We start from the raw sequence: 15,909 nt of genomic DNA, 5'->3' as shown, positions 1-15,909 counted from the left end.
TGTGGTGGTGCAGTGGATGAAGCGTCGACCTGGAAATGCTGAGGTCGCCGGTTCAAAACCCTGGTCGAGGCACATGTGGGAGTTGATGTTTCCAGCTCCTCTCTCTCTCTATCTCTCTCCCCCCCCCCCCAAAATGAATAAATAAAATAAAATAAAAATTAAAAAAAAAAAAAAAAAAAAAGGCAAGCAGCTGGAATCACAAGCCTGGAAGTAGGGGGACGGGAGGCCCTGCATTCAACATACACTGGTGCATTGGCCAGATAGCTCAGTTGATTAGAGCATCGTCCCAAAGCACAGAGGTTGCTGGCTCAATTCCTGGTCAGGATACATACAGGAACAGATTGATGTTCTTGTCTCTCTCTCTCCCTCCCTTCCTCTAACGAAAATTAATAAACATTTTTAAAATGCACTGGTGTCCTTTAAATAAGATGCCTGGTGCAGGTGACATCCCTTACCTCCTATACTCACCCATGTGGAACCCACATTACCACCAGCCAAGATCATACTAATGCAGTTTCAGCTGGCAGGATTTGGCAAAAGCAGTGTCTATAAACACCTGGTAAGGCCCTGGCCAGTTGTGTCTGGTAGAGCATTGGTCTGGTGTATGGATGTCCCAGGTTCAATTCCTAGTCAGGGCACACAGGAGAAGTAACTATCTGCTTCTTCACCCCTCCCTCTCCCCCTTCTCTCTTTTCCTTCCGCAGCCATGGCTCAATTGGTTTGAGCACATACCTGGGGTGCTGAGGATGGCTCCGTGGAGCCTCCTCAGGCGCTAAAAATAGCTCAGTTGTGAGCACAGACCTTGATGGTCAGAGCATCCACCCCAGATGGGGGTTGCCAGGTGGATCCTGGTCAGGGTGTAAGCAGGAGTCTATCTCCCCTCCTCTCACTTGGAAAAGAATAAATAAATAAATAAATACCTGGTAATAAGACAGGCGGTCCCAAGGCATTAGTCTGCAGTAACAGACTCTACCTGGCAAAGACGACCATGCTGAAATACTAAACCCACCTTCTCTGACAACATCCTGATGTCTCTGGGTGAGCACCTACCAGACACACTAGTTCCTCCTTGCCTCTCTCTGCTGCCATCTCATGGCCACATGTGATAGTACTATCCCACCCCAAACATACACACACACACACACACACACACACACACACACACACATACCTTAATTGATTCAATGTTGTTGTTTTCCTTAAGTAAGAAGCAAGGAGGCAGAGAGACAGACTCCTACATGTACCCCAACTGGGGTCTACCCAACAAGCCCCCTAGGGGGTGATGCTCTGCCCATCTGGGGTAACTGCTCCATTGCTTTTGCAACTGGAGCCATTCTAGTGCCTGAGGCAGAGTCCATGGAGCCATCCTCAGCACCCAGGCCAACTTTACTCCAATGGAGCCTTGGTTGCAGGAGGGGAAGAGAGAGATAGAGAGAAAGGAGAGGGGGAAGGGTGGAGAAGCAGATGGGCGCTTCTCCTGTGTGCCCTGGCCAGGAATCAAACCCAGACCTTCCATATGCCAGGCTGACAACTCTACCACTGAGCCAACCAGCCAAAGCCAAGCTCAGGGTTTTGAACCAGCAACTTCAGCATTCCAGGTCGATATTTTACCAACTGTGCCATCACAGGCCAGGCTCAATGTTTCTTAAAGTCTCCCTGGACCACCCTAATCAATCACTGGGAATGCTTATGTAAAATTCAGATTTCTAAGCCCTGTCTGGCTAGCTTAGCTGGTTAGAACGTTGTCCCAATACTCCTAAGCTACAAGGTTGATCCCTGGTCAGGACACATACAAGAATCAACCAATGAATGCATAAATAAGTGGAACAACAAATCGATGTTTCTCTCTCACACTCTCCCTTCCTCTCTCTAAAAATCAATAAATAAAAATTTAAAGCTTGAGATTCCTAGGCTTCAACTCCAAAGACTCGCAATTTAGGAAGATGGTAGAGATGGGGTGCCAGGAATCTGTTTTTTTAAGAAGCTATCCATATAGTTCCTCGTGGGTAGGAGGTGCTGAACTAAGCACTTTCTATGCCTCACACCAGGGGTCCCCAAACTACGGCATGCGGGCCGGGCCACATGCGGCCCCCTGAGGCCATTTATTCGGCCCCTGCCACACTTCTGGAAGGGGCACCTCTTTTATTGGTGGTCAGTGAGAGGAGCATAGTTTCCATTGAAATATTGGTCAGTTTGTTGATTTAAATTTACTTGTTCTTTATTTTAAATATTGTATTTGTTCCCGTTTTGTTTTTTTACTTTAAAATAAGATATGTGCAGTGTGCAAAGGGATTTGTTCATAGTTTTTTTTTATAGTCCGGCCCTCCAATGGTCTGAGGGACAGTGAACTGGCCCCCTGTGTAAAAAGTTTGGGGACCCCTGCCTCACACATTGCTTCCTCATGCCAACCAGCAGAGCAGTTACTGTTGTGCTGAATGTATGAAAGAGGACTCAAAGGTCACATACAAGGTCACAGAAATAGATTGGCAATAATGCAGGAGACTTATTGATAAGTTTTATTAATCCTCTTTTTTTAATTTATTGATTGATTTTTAGAGAGAGAGGAGGGTACAAAGAGACAGACAGAAACTCTGGCCTGTTCCTGCATGCACCCTGACTGGGGATTGAACCGGCGACCTCTGTGCATCAGGATGATGCTCTAACCAGCTGAGCTATCTGGCCAGGGCTTATTAATCATTTTTACCTGTGTTCATTTTACACTTCACGAAACATTTTCATGGCCATTTTGGGGGATCCTTTCCCTACTTGTGAGGTCCCTAATAATCGCCCCCATGTTACAAACAAGGACACAAAAAACCAGAGGGTCTACACAGCTTGTCTATTTCCCACACATCCTTGAAGCTTCTGCTTCCTCTGCTAACTGCCTTATCATTCCATGTTCCCCACTCAGACTCCCAGAAAGAATCTATTTGGCCCAGCTCACCTCTTTGCATGTGCCTGATACATGTCTTGACTCTAAAAGCTGTGCTGCTGCTTATGCCAGAGCCTCTAGGTTAGGGCCTGAGCCAAGAGTTATTGTGACAAATACAGAATAAATATTCAAACATTAATGGGCATCTGCAAGGTCCCCTTAACAGGTCCAGATGCTATTATTATAGAGATGACTAAGACACGGCCTCGAGGAGGAGAGGGAGACCTATAAGCAGACAGTGACACCAGAACTGTCAAAAGTGTAAAAATATCCAGGATCCATGAGGCTGTAGGTAATTTCTTTGTGTTACAAGAATCAGATCACAAGCCAGGTTTCCTAGAGGCTTACAAATGAACTGGACAAACTAGACTAGTGTCAGAGGCCATGGCAGCTCAGGTGGGCCACTCCCAGCTCTCCTGTCTCTGCTGTCAGCTGTGCGCCTCTCTTCTCGCTGCTGAGCAGTCTGCCTTTTTTCTCTATTTTGCGTCTCCTCTTTCTGCTGTATGGCTTCTGTGTCATTTCACCATGCTCTTGGCCCCAAGTCGACCCCTTGGATTCTCTCCGAAGATATAGCTGATTTGGCCTTTGCAGCCATTGTTACCTAACTGATGCCATAAGGCTGTGGATTTAAGACGTGGACTGGCAATGGGGTTGACCTAAGACAGCCCCACTTGCTTGACCAGGCGGTGGCGCAGTGGGTAAAGCGTCAGACTGGGATGTGGAAGACCCAGGTTTGAGACCCCAAGGTCGCCAGCTTGTGCGCGGGCTCATCTGTTTTGAGCAAAAGCTCACCAGCTTGAGCCCAAGGTCTCTGGCTCAAGCAAGGGGTTACTCAGTCTGCTGAGGGCCCGCGGTCAAGGCACGTATGAGAAAGCAATCAGTGAACAACTAAGGTGTTGCAACGCACAATGAAAAACTAATGATTGATGCTTCTCATCTCTCCGTTCCTGTCTGTCTGTCCCTGTCTATCCCTCTCTCTGACTCTCTCTCTGTCAAAAAAAAAAAAGACAGCCCCACTTACCAAGGGTGGGGCCAGAGCCTGCCACCCTTACCAACCCAGCCCTCTGCCTACATATTCAGTTCCCAAAACACCTTGTCATGATCCCATTCTCACTGCTAGAGCTGAAAATGCACTGTGTCCTCCCTGGCAAGACTAAAACTTGATGTCTTGCTTCCAAAAATATGGAAAAATCATTGAGAAATCTTTCAACCTCCAAGTCCAGTGTTCTTAGGTTTACTGCTCCAGGTATAATTTCCAATTTCCATTCATTCTCCTAAATATGGGTTAAATCCTCAATCACCCTCTCTCTCTCTCTCTCTCTCTCTCTCTCTCTCTCTCTCTCTCTCTCTCACACACACACACACACACACACACACACACATTGCACATCCTATAAGATACAGTAGGGAGGCAAAGCCACACCTGGACCAACAGCCTGCATGTGAGAAAGTAGTTTGGGGTGGAGGGACAGTGAGTAAAAATCCTCCTTTCTCTCCACCAAAAAAAAAAGGGAAATCCTCATCCCTTGCTGCCCATGTGTTGCAGCTTGGGTCCTTAGCCCAGCATGTTCACATTCAACTCAGAGAGCAGCCTGCGCAAGGTCTCTGACTGGGACTGGAACTCGTGGGTGGAGGGCTTGCTCAGACCAGTAAATCCCATGGGCATCTCTTGCAAAGTCAACGCTGTCCCCTAAGGAGTCGCCAGGAGAGGTGTTCCTCTTTCCCCTCTCCCTTCCCCCACTCTGGGCACAATCCATCCCACTTGTGCTGGCCTCTGCCTCCCCTCCTCTCTCTCTCTCTCCTCTCTCTCTTTCGTTCTTCCCCTCCTGTTTGTTCGTTTGCTCAGGATCACAATGGGCCAAGGGACTGAGACTTTCTTTCAAGTGGGTTTTGTATTTTTATAATAAAAATTCCACCAAACTTCAGTGGGCAGCTTGACAATTTTGTTTCTGGGGACACCCTGACCCAAAGATCTTAGTTCAACAGGAAGCCACTCCCTTCACCTACTGGCTCTTGGCTGGTCACTCAGAACAGCTGCAGCTGCCCAGATTGACCAGGCCTGCCAAACTTCTCTTTCTCAGTCATCAGTGTGCTCGAAGTAGAAACACCCCAAGCTGCTCTGACTGGGCCTCCTGTGCACGCAACCAAAAGAGCCTCTTTTCCCTTTGAAAACCGGTAGAGTAGATTGGTTGAGTTAGGACAGCAGCAGACACTGATTTCTGGACTGTCTTCCTCCCTGGAACCTAAGCTCTCTGATCACTGAGCCCTTGCCAGTTTACCCTGTTCAAGACATGTGGCACACACACACACAAAAAAACTAAGCTTAGGCCTGACCTGTGGTGACACAGTGGATAAAGCGTCAACCTAGAAATGCTGAGGTCGCTGGTTCGAAACCCTGGGCTTGGCCCTGGCCGGTTGGCTCAGCGGTAGAGCGTCGGCCTGGCGTGCGGGGGACCCAGGTTTGATTCCCGGCCAGGGCACATAGGAGAAGTGCCCATTTGCTTCTCCACCCCCCCCCCTCCTTCCTCTCTGTCTCTCTCTTCCCCTCCCGCAGCCAAGGTTCCATTGGAGCAAAGATGGCCCGGGCTCTGGGGATGGCTCCTTGGCCTCTGCCCCAGGCGCTAGAGTGGTTCTGGTCGCGGCAGAGCGACGCCCCGGAGGGGCATAGTATCGCCCCCTGGTGGAAAGAGCGTCGCCCCTGGTAGGTGTGCCGGGTGGATCCCGGTCCGGCGCATGCGGGAGTCTGTCTGACTGTCTCTCCCCGTTTCCAGCTTCAGAAAAATACAAAAAAAAAAAAAAAAAAGAAAAAAAGAAACCCTGGGCTTGCCTGGTCAAGGCACATATGGGAGTTGATGCTTCCAGCTCCTCCCCCACTTCTCTCTCTCTGTCTCTCCTCTCTCTCTCTGTCTCTCCCTCTCCTCTCTAAAATGAATAAATAAATAAATAAATAAAAATAAAAAGACATGTGGCACAGCCTGACCAGGCGGTGGAGCAGTAGATAGAGCCTGAGACTGGGATGCAGAAGACCCAAGTTTGAGATCCCAAGGTCGCCAGCTTGAGCGCGGGCTCATCTGGTTTGAGCAAAGCTCACCAGCTTGGACCCAAGGTCACTGGCTCGAGCAAGGGGTTACTTGGTCTGCTGAAGGCCCATGGTCAAGGCACATATGAGAAAGCAATCAATGAACAACTAAGGTTTCGCAACGAAAAACTGATGATTGATGCTTCTCATCTCTCTCCATTCCTGTCTGTCTATCCCTCTCTCTGACTCTTTCTCTCTGTCTCTGTAGAAAAAAACAAACAAACAAAAAAAACGTGGCACAGAGCCTAGTACATAACAGGCATGCGATGAAAACTGACTGAGCAAATGAGTAAGTGAAAGAATGAGTGCCTTCAAATATATAGTGATGGAAGATGATTTGACTTTGGGTGATGAGCACACAATGCAATGTACCAGGGGTCGGGAACCTATGGCTCACGAACCAGCTGTGGCTCTTTTGATGGCTGCATCTGGCTCACAGACTAATCTTTAATAAAAAAAAATAACATTGAAAATATAAAACATTCTCATGTATTACAATCCATTCATTTCCTACTGCTCATGTCCATGGTTGCGGGTGGCTGGAGCCAATCACAGCTGTCTTCCAGGACAACACCAAATTTTTATTGGATAATGCATAATGTACACGGGTCGTTGTATGGCTCTCATGGAATTACATTTTAAAATATGTGGCGTTCATGGCTCTCTCAGCCAAAAAGTTTCCCGACCCCTGCGATATACAGATTAGGTATCATAGAAATGTACACTTGAAACCTATATAATCTTTTTAATCAATGTCACCCCAATAAATTTAATTTTAAAAAATGAGTGCCTTATCTTTCCAACACCCTCCCGTCTACTGAGAACTGTTCTTCCTCAATTATGTGACCCCAGAGGGTCTTCCAGGTACTTAAGAGACTTCCCACCAGAGTTGATGGATCCAAGAGAGAGCACCTGACCCAAGTCAGGTCAAAGAAAGCTCTTCCCTGAGAATTTTGCAAAGCAGAAACTGAGGAAGTCAGTCTCTCTTTCCTGTAGGAGTCACAAGATATAAAGTTCAGCTTGGCCTGACCTGTAGTGGCGTAGTGGATAAAGCGTCCACCTGGAAATGCTGAGGTCGCCGGTTCGAAACCCTGGGCTTGCCTGGTCAAGGCACATATGGGAGTTGATGCTTCCAGCTCCTCCCCCCTTCTCTCTGTCTCTCTCTCTCCTCTCTAAAAATGAATAAGTAAAATTAAAAAAAAAATTTTAAATAAAATAAAATTCAGCTTGTCCATTCCTCATCTTTTACATGACTGAGGGAGAATGCAGCAGGTACACAAAGACAAGCAGAGACGAGAATCAGCCTCCAGCCCTCAGTCCCAGAAGCTTCAGAGGCCCAGCTGTGCTTGACTCCTCCCACAGGCTGCTTGCCCAGTACTTCCTTTGAATGAAGTACCTCAGCATCTTTCTAGTAAATCCCCCTTCTCTTGGCTTAAAGATATTCAGGGGCCTAACCTGTGGTGTTGCGTGGATAAAAGCATCAACCTGGAATGCTGAGGTTGCCGGTTCAAACCCTGGGCTTACCTGGTCAAGGCACAAATGGGAGTCAATACTTCCTGTAGTAGCTACCCTCTCCTCTCTCTCTCTCTCTCTCTCTCTCTCTCTCTTTCTTCCCCTCCTGCATTCATGGCTCAATTGAAGCAAGTTGGCCCCAGGCACTGAGGATGGCTCCATAGCCTCTGCCTCAGGCACTAAGAAGAGCTCCATTGCTGAGCAATGGAGCAATGCCCTAGAGGGCAGAGCATTGCCCCTAGTGTGTTTGCCAGGTGAATCCCAGTCAGGTTGCATGCAGGAGTCTGTCTCTGCCTCCCCTTCTCTCACTGAATAAAAATAAATAAATACTTTTTTTTTTAAGAGCTTGGCCAGTAGTAGCAGTGGATAAAAACGTTGACCTAGAATGCTGAGGTTGCCAGCTCGGGCCCCGGGCTTGCCTGGTCAAGGCACATATGAAAAGCAACTATGAATTAATGCTTCCTGCTCCTCCACTCCCCTGCTTTTCTCTCTCTCTGTATCTCTCTCTCAAATAAATCAATAAAATCTTTAAATTTTTCAGCTCATAAATTTCTTCATCTAAGTCCAGCTTAAATCTGCTATGATACATGAAGAAATGCAAAAAAAACCCCAAAAACTGAGGAGGCAGGCCTTGGTCAAGTTGCTCAGTTGTTTAGGGTCATCCTGATATGCCAAGGTTGCAGGTTCAATCTCCAGGCAGGGAACATGCAACAATCAACCAAGGAGTGCATAGATAGGAGGAACAACAAATCAATGTTTCTCTCTCTCTCCCTTCCTCTCTCTCTAAAATCAATAAAAGAACATTTAAAAAATGGAGAGCCAGGGAGCAGGGAAGAACCAAATAGCTGTCTTGGGTATTCCCTAGCCCTAACTGTTCGTTTAATTTATAACCATTGTTTACCATACAATATCCCCTAAGAGTTTTCCTGTAGACATTCCCTGAAAACCTCAATGTCTAATGAAAACTAAGAAGTAATAAATTAGCATTATTTAACTTGGACATTTTATGACCTCTAGAAAACCTTTTCATAGACATAAAAATTCAGTTATTAACGTGGATTTATTTTTGTAAAACCCAGGTGAAATAAAGACATGTATGTTTTACTTAAACCAATAAACCATAATTATTTATTTATTTAATTAATTTATTCATTTTTAGAGAGGAGAGGGAGAGACAGAGAGAGAGGAGAGACAGAGATAGAGAAGGGGGAAGGAGCTGGAAGCATCAACTCCCATATGTGCCTTGACCAGGCAAGCCCAGGGTTTCGAACTGGCGACCTCAGCATTTCCAGGTCGACACTTTATCCACTGCACCACCACAGGTCAGGCCAATAAACCATAATATCTTTTTGGATCTTTCTTATAGTTTCAATCACTTTTGTAAAGTATTACTTTTATTCATTGATTTTATTCACTGATTTTAATCCCAAACTCATTGGATTGCCTTTCTATGCTTTCCTATTTATCATAGAGTTTCTTTATACCTGCAATCTTGAGTTCTCTGTCACTTAAATGAATGTTTTCTAACCCTCGGTCCACTAGAAATTTTATGTCAGTCCATGAAAGAGTTAACCACTCTAATGTTGTATAAAGATTATAGACCCAATGATCTTAGTTGCAAGAATCAACCAAGAATCACACTTCTGCTCAGGGTGACTGCCACTTATCAGCCGGTATCATTGATGAAAATACTATTGAGGTTGTCTTAGATATCTTTGGAACTTGTAGACTCGTTCAACTTTTAGCACCATGCAGAGCATTTAAAAATCATGTACAGACCCTGGCCAGTTGGCTCAGTGGTAGAGCGTCGGCCTGGCGTGCAGGAGTCCCAGGTTCGATTTCTGGCCAGGGCACACAGGAGAAGCGCCCATCTGCTTCTCCACCCCTCCCCCTCTCCTTCCTCTCTGTCTCTCTCTTCCCCTCCCGCAGCGAGGCTCCATTGGAGCAAAGATGGCTGGGCGCTGGGGTTGGCTCCTTGGCCTCTGCCCCAGGCGCTGGAGTGGCTCTGGTCGCAACAGAGCAACCGCCCCAGAGGGGCAGAGTATCGCCCCCTGGTGGGCAGAGCGTCGCCCCCTGATGCGCATGCCGGGTGGATCCCGGTCGGGCGCATGCGGGAGTCTGTCTGTTTCTCCCTGTTTCCAGCTTCAGAAAAATACAAAAAAATAAAAAAAATAAAAATAAAAAAATCATGTACAATAGCCTGACCAGGCGGTGGCGCAGTGGATAGAGCCTCAGACTGGGATGCAGAGGACCCAGGTTCAAGGCCCCGAGGTTGCCAGCTTGAGCGCGGGCTCATCTGGTTTGAGCAAAAGCTCACCAGCTTGGACCCAAGGTCTCTGGCTCCAGCAAGGGGTTACTCCGTCTGCTGAAGGCCCACAGTCAAGGCACATATGAGAAAGCAATCAATGAATAGCTAAGGCGTTGCAACGCGCAATGAAAAACTAATGATTGATGCTTCTCATATTCTTGGTTCCTGTCTGTCTGTCCCTGTCTAACCCTCTCTCTGACTCACTTTCTGTCTCTGTAAAAAATAAAAAAATATGTAAAATGTTCTTCTTTTAAAAAAAAATCATGTACAATAGACAAAAAGCATTGGGACAAACATAAGTAGATTTTAATCCATCATACATGTGGAGTTCAGAAATCAAACACCAGCTTATACTATATTGCACTATTATGTTCAGTAAGATAAAACTTTAGCCCTGGCCAGTTGGCTCAGCGGTAGAGCGTCGGCCTGGCGTGCGGGGGACCCAGGTTCGATTCCCAGCCAGGGCACATAGGAGAAGCACCCATTTGCTTCTCCACCCACCCCTTCCTCTCTGTCTCTCTCTTCCCCTCCCATAGCCAAGGCTCCATTGGAGCAAAGATGGCCCGGACGCTGGGGATGGCTCCTTGGCCTCTGCCCCAGGCGCTAGAGTGGCTCTGGTCGCGGCAGAGCGGTCCTCCGGAGGGGCAGAGCATCGCCCCCTGGTGGGCAGAGTGTCGCCCCTGGTGGGCGTGCTGGGTGGATCCCGGCCCGGCGCATGCGGGAGTCTGTCTGTCTCTCCCTGTTTCCAGCTTCAGAAAAATAAAAAAATAAAAAAATAAAAAAGATAAAACTTTATTCGTTGTGTGTTTTCATTTGCAGCTGGCTAGGTCATCAAGTGTAAAAAATTGAAAACCACTGGTTTAAATCACCATCTTCCATGACTTTGAACTTTATCTTTTTTTCTTTCTGCGCTCCCAAGTTACTTTGGTTGTTTATGGTATTTAATGGTTTCTTTCTCTGCACATTGACGTAGTGTAATTTGTTTGTTTTAGATACTATTTGCTCTCAACAATTCAGCAGGTTGAGCCCTGGCTGGATAACTCGGTTGGTTAGAGCATTGTCCTGAAGTGCAGAGGCTGCTGGTTCAATCCATGACAGGAACAGATTGATGTGGCTGTCTCTCTCTCCCTTCCTCTCTTGCTAAAGTCAGTAAGAATTTTTTTTTAAATCAGCAGGTTGATAGGTAGAGTACTTTCTTTTTGCTGTGGTGCTTAAGACATCTTGGTTTTCTTTACCAGGCTCTGCCAGGGAGTACGGGGCAGGGGAGGTAAGTTAGCAATCTTGTAATCCCAACCTCCTTCCAGTAATGGTTGTAAGCACTGTTGTGTTATTTTTTATTTTTTTATTTTTTACAGAGACGAGAGACAGAAAGAGGGATAGATAGGGACAGACAGAGATGAGAAGCATCAATTATCAGTCTTTTGTTGCAACACCCTAGTTGTTCATTGATTGCTTTCTCATATGTGCCTTGACTGTTGGGGCTGCAGCAGACCGAGTAACCCCCTTGCTCAAACCAGAGACCTTGGGTCCAAGCTGGTGAGCTTTGCTCAAACCAGATGAGCCCACGCTCAAGCTGGAGACCTCGGGGTCTCGAACCTGGGTCCTCGGCATCCCAGTCCGACGCTCTATCCACTGCACCACCACCCGGTCAGGCTGTTATTTTAAGCTTACCAGTCACCGTCACTTGGCTGTGCCATGATGTGGAGGGGAGAAGGGAAATGGCCTTCTTCAAGAAACTGCTTCTGGCCCTGGCCGGTTGGCTCAGCGGTAGAGCATCGGCCTGGTGTGCGGGGAACCCGGGTTCGATTCCCGGCCAGGGCACATAGGAGAAGCGCCCATTTGCTTCTCCACCCCCCCTCCTTCCTCTCTGTCTCTCTCTTCCCCTCCCGCAGCCAAGGCTCCATTGGAGCAAAGATGGCCTGGGCGCTGGGGATGGCTCCTTGGCCTCTGCCCCAGGCGCTAGAGTGGCTCTGGTTGCGGCAGAGCGACGCCCCGGAGGGGCAGAGCATCGCCCCCTGGTGGGCAGAGCGTCGCCCCTGGTGGGCGTGCCAGGTGGATCCCGGTCGGGCGCATGCGGGAGTCTGTCTGACTGTCTCTCCCTGTTTCTGGCTTCAGAAAAATACAAAAAAAAAAAAAAAAGAAACTGCTTCTGCTCCTCTTCTGCTCCAGGCCATAGTGTGAGGGCTGCACCCTGACTTCTCTGCTACCACTCCTGTTGGAGCCATGGTGGGTGCTGAGCTGTGTCAGTGCCCACTGTCCCATCTTCCCCCAGTGCCACTTCTCCTACTTATTTCAATATGCCTTCCTTCCGATGGTCTGATACATAAATGTTGAGTGGAGAATCTTTTTTTTTTGTAACAGAAACAGAGAGAGAGAGACAGAGAGGGGGACAGACAGACAGGAAGGGAGAGAGATGAGAAGCATCAATTCTTTTTTTTTATTTTTTTTTATTTTTCTGAAGCAGGGAGGCAAAGAGAAAAACTCCCTCATGTGCCTGACAGGGATCCACCGGGTAAGCCCACAAGGGGGCGATGCTCTGCACTTCTGGGGTGTTGCTCTGTTGCAACCTGAGCCATTCTAACGCCTGAGGTGGAGGCCATAGAGCCATCCTCAGTTCCCAGGCCAACTTTGCTCCAACGAAGCCTTGGCTCTAGGAGGGGAAGAGAGAGATGGAGAGAAAGGAGACAGGGAAGAGTAGAGAAGTAGATGGGCGCTTCTCCTGTGTACCGTGGCCAGAAATCAAACCTGGGACTTGCATACTCCAGGCCGATGCTCTATCACTGAGCCAACCAGCCAGGGCCAGAGAAGTATCAATTCTTCATTGCAGCTCCTTAGTTGTTGATTGCTTTCTCATATGTGCCTTGACCAGGGGGCTACAGCAGAGTTAGTGACCCCTTGCTCAAGCCAGCAACCTTGGGCTCAAGCCAGTGACCACGGGGACCATGTCTATGATCCCACACTCAAGCTGGTGAGCCTGTGCTCAAGCTGGATGAGCTTACATTCAAGCCAGCAACCTTGGAGTTTCAACCCTGGGTCCTCTGCATACTAGTCCGACATTCTATCCGCTGCATCACTGCCTGGTCAGGCCTTTTTTGAGTTATAATTGTCTGGCTTGTTGCAAGATTAATTGTAGAAACAATGGAGTCTTCTCACTCAGCCATGATTCTGACATCAACCCATGCCTTTCTTATTTTCTAACTTAGATGTAAAAGTTTTAGATAAAATGTGAGCAAACCAACCTAGAATTACATTAAAAAAATAATTCATAATGGCTAAGTTGGATTCATCCCAAGTACTCAAAGATGCAAAGTTAGAAAAAAATTAAGGCCATTGACATGTGAAGAAAATAAAACATAGGATCATTTCAGTATGTGCCAAAGCATATGAATCGCTTTCCTATGACTACAAAAATCCTTCAACTTATGAATCTTCAGAGAAGCAGAACTTGGCTTCTATTACAGAAGCTGATAATATCAGATACTTGCTTTCACCAACCCCTTGCAGCTGGGTCACAGACACATGACCAATCAGACTCACACCAGACTTTGAATCAGGAGCTAGTATCACAAAGGGGTACCATTGGTGCAGAGTTCTTGCAGCAGGGAGATTGTGAATATACTGAGTCTCTGGCTTGGCAGCTGGAGCCAGATCACTGGCTTCAATGATCTGGTCTTGCAGCAGGAGCAGTTTTGTTCACCAGACTGGTTCTGCAGCCTAGTTCTGGGCACTGCCTTGGCTACATATTTCCACGTCCAGTTTTCTAGCCTTCACTGACAAATCTGTGAAGTAGCTAATGTATTTTTAATATAATTTCTTTCAGCCTAAATTAACCAGAACTTTTTTTTTTACAGAGACAGAGAGAGAGACAGGCAGGCAGGAAGGGAGAGAGATAAGTATCATTTCTTTATTGCCGAATCTTAGTTGTTCATTGATTGCTTTCTCATATGTGCCTTAACAGGGGTGGAGGTGCTACAGCAGAGCTAGTGACCCCTTGCTCAAGCCAGCGATGTCTGGGCTGAAGCCAGCACCTTGGACTTCAAGCCAGTGACCATGGGATCATTTCTATGACCCCACGCTCAAGTTGGTGAACCCGCGCTTAAGCTGGATGAGCCCATGCTCAAGCTGGCCACCTAGGGGTTTCGAACCTGGATCCTCTGTGTCCCAATCTGAAACTCTATCCGCTGTGCCACTGCCTGGTCAGGTCAGAACAGAACATTGTTGTTGTTTTTTTAATGGTAATGATAAGGTCAATGTCCTTCTTTTTTTAGAGAGAGAGACTGGAAGGGAGAGAGATGAGAAGCATCAACTCATAGTTGCATTACTTTGTTCACTGATTGCTTCACACACATGCCTTGACGAGGGAGGAGGGAATTAAGTTGAGCCAGTGACCCCTTGCTCAAGCCACAGACCTTGGACTCAAGCTAGTGAGCCTGTACTCACACCAGATGAGCCCATGCTCAAGCCAGCGACCTCGGGGTTTTGAACCTGGGACCTCTGCATCTTAGTCCAACACCCTATTGACTGTGCCACCACCAGTCCGGCTAACTAGAACACATTTTTGTTGCTTATAACTAAAAACTCTGATATCAATGCAGCAAAAACCAACAGCCTCAGGGGCCTTATTCCACATCACAGCCTGTATATACAACTTTCTACCTTACTTCCTGCCTCATTTTCTCCACATGTTCAAATAATTTTTGCAGCCGGCAAATTATATAAATGGCAAGTCTACAGATTAACTGCACCTGGTTCAAGCGTGCGCCGTTTACAGTCACCAGTGGTGAACAGACGGGCATGCTCAGGTGGGTGCATGGTGCCCTTTCTGGAAGACAGTAGGTGGGACTTTTTTTTTTTAATTTTTAAAAAAAATTATTTATTCTAGAGAGGGAGGAGAGAGAGAGAGAGAGACAGAGGGAAAGAGAAAGAGAGAGAGAAAGAGAAAGAGAGAGAGAGAGAGAGAGAGAGAGAGAGAGAAGGAGGGAGGAGCAAGAAGCATCAACTCCCATATGTGCCTTGACCGGGCAAGCCCGGAGTTTCGAACCAGCGACCTCAGATGTTCCAGGTCGATGCTTTATCCACTGTATCACCACAGGTCAGGCAGGTGGGACATTTTAATCATTAGAAGGAGCAGTGGACCTGACCTGTGGTGGCGCAGTGGATAAAGTGTCGACCTGGAAATGCTGAGATCGCCGGTTCGAAACCCTGGGCTTGCCTGGTCAAGGCACATATAGGAGTTGATGCTTCCAGCTCCTCCCCCCCTTCTCTCTCTCTGTCTCTCCTCTCTCTCTCTCTCCCTCTGTCTCTCCCTCTCCTCTTTAAAATGGATAAATTAAAAAAAAAAAAAAAAAAGAAGGGGCAGTGAGCCAACAGACATGGAGGCTGAAATCTCTGGAACAGAAAACTAACCTTTTGTTGAGAAATCCTATAAGGCTTTCTAGAGCAAGATTTTCTGGGCTGGAATTTTCCAAATAAGTAAGAGTTAAACAGAAGGGGATAAGGGATAAGAAGAGAGTTCAGGCCCTGGCCGGTTGGCTCAGCGGTAGAGCGTCGGCCTGGCGTGCGGGGGACCCGGGTTCGATTCCCAGCCAGGGCACATAGGAGAAGCGCCCATTTGCTTCTCCACCCCTCCCCTCCTTCCTCTCTGTCTCTCTCTTCCCCTCCCGCAGCCAAGGCTCCATTGGAGCAAAGATGGCCCGGGTGCTGGGGATGGCTCCTTGGTCTCTGCCCCAGGCGCTAGAGTGGCTCTGGTAGCGGCAGAGCGACGCCCCCTGGTGGGCAGAGCGTCGCCCCTAGTGGGCGTACCGGGTGGATCCCGGTTGGGCGCATGCAGGAGTCTGTCTGACTGTCTCTCCCCGTTTCCAGCTTCAGAAAAAAAAAGAAAAAAAAAAAAGAAGAGAATTCAGGCACAAGAAAGAGAACAGTCTAGAGTGAAGGGTAGAGTGTTAAGAGATGGGGCTGTTGGCCCTGTAGCTCAGCCAGTTAAGGACATCGTCCCAAAACAACAAGATTGTGGGTTCAATGCCTGGTCAGGGCACACACAGGAAGCAACCAAGGAATGCACAAATGAGTGGGACAACA

This window comes from Saccopteryx bilineata, chromosome 2, assembly GCF_036850765.1.
Source record: "Saccopteryx bilineata isolate mSacBil1 chromosome 2, mSacBil1_pri_phased_curated, whole genome shotgun sequence".
NCBI classification, from domain to species: Eukaryota; Metazoa; Chordata; class Mammalia; order Chiroptera; family Emballonuridae; genus Saccopteryx; species Saccopteryx bilineata.
Note: the sequence above shows the minus strand (reverse complement) of the source record.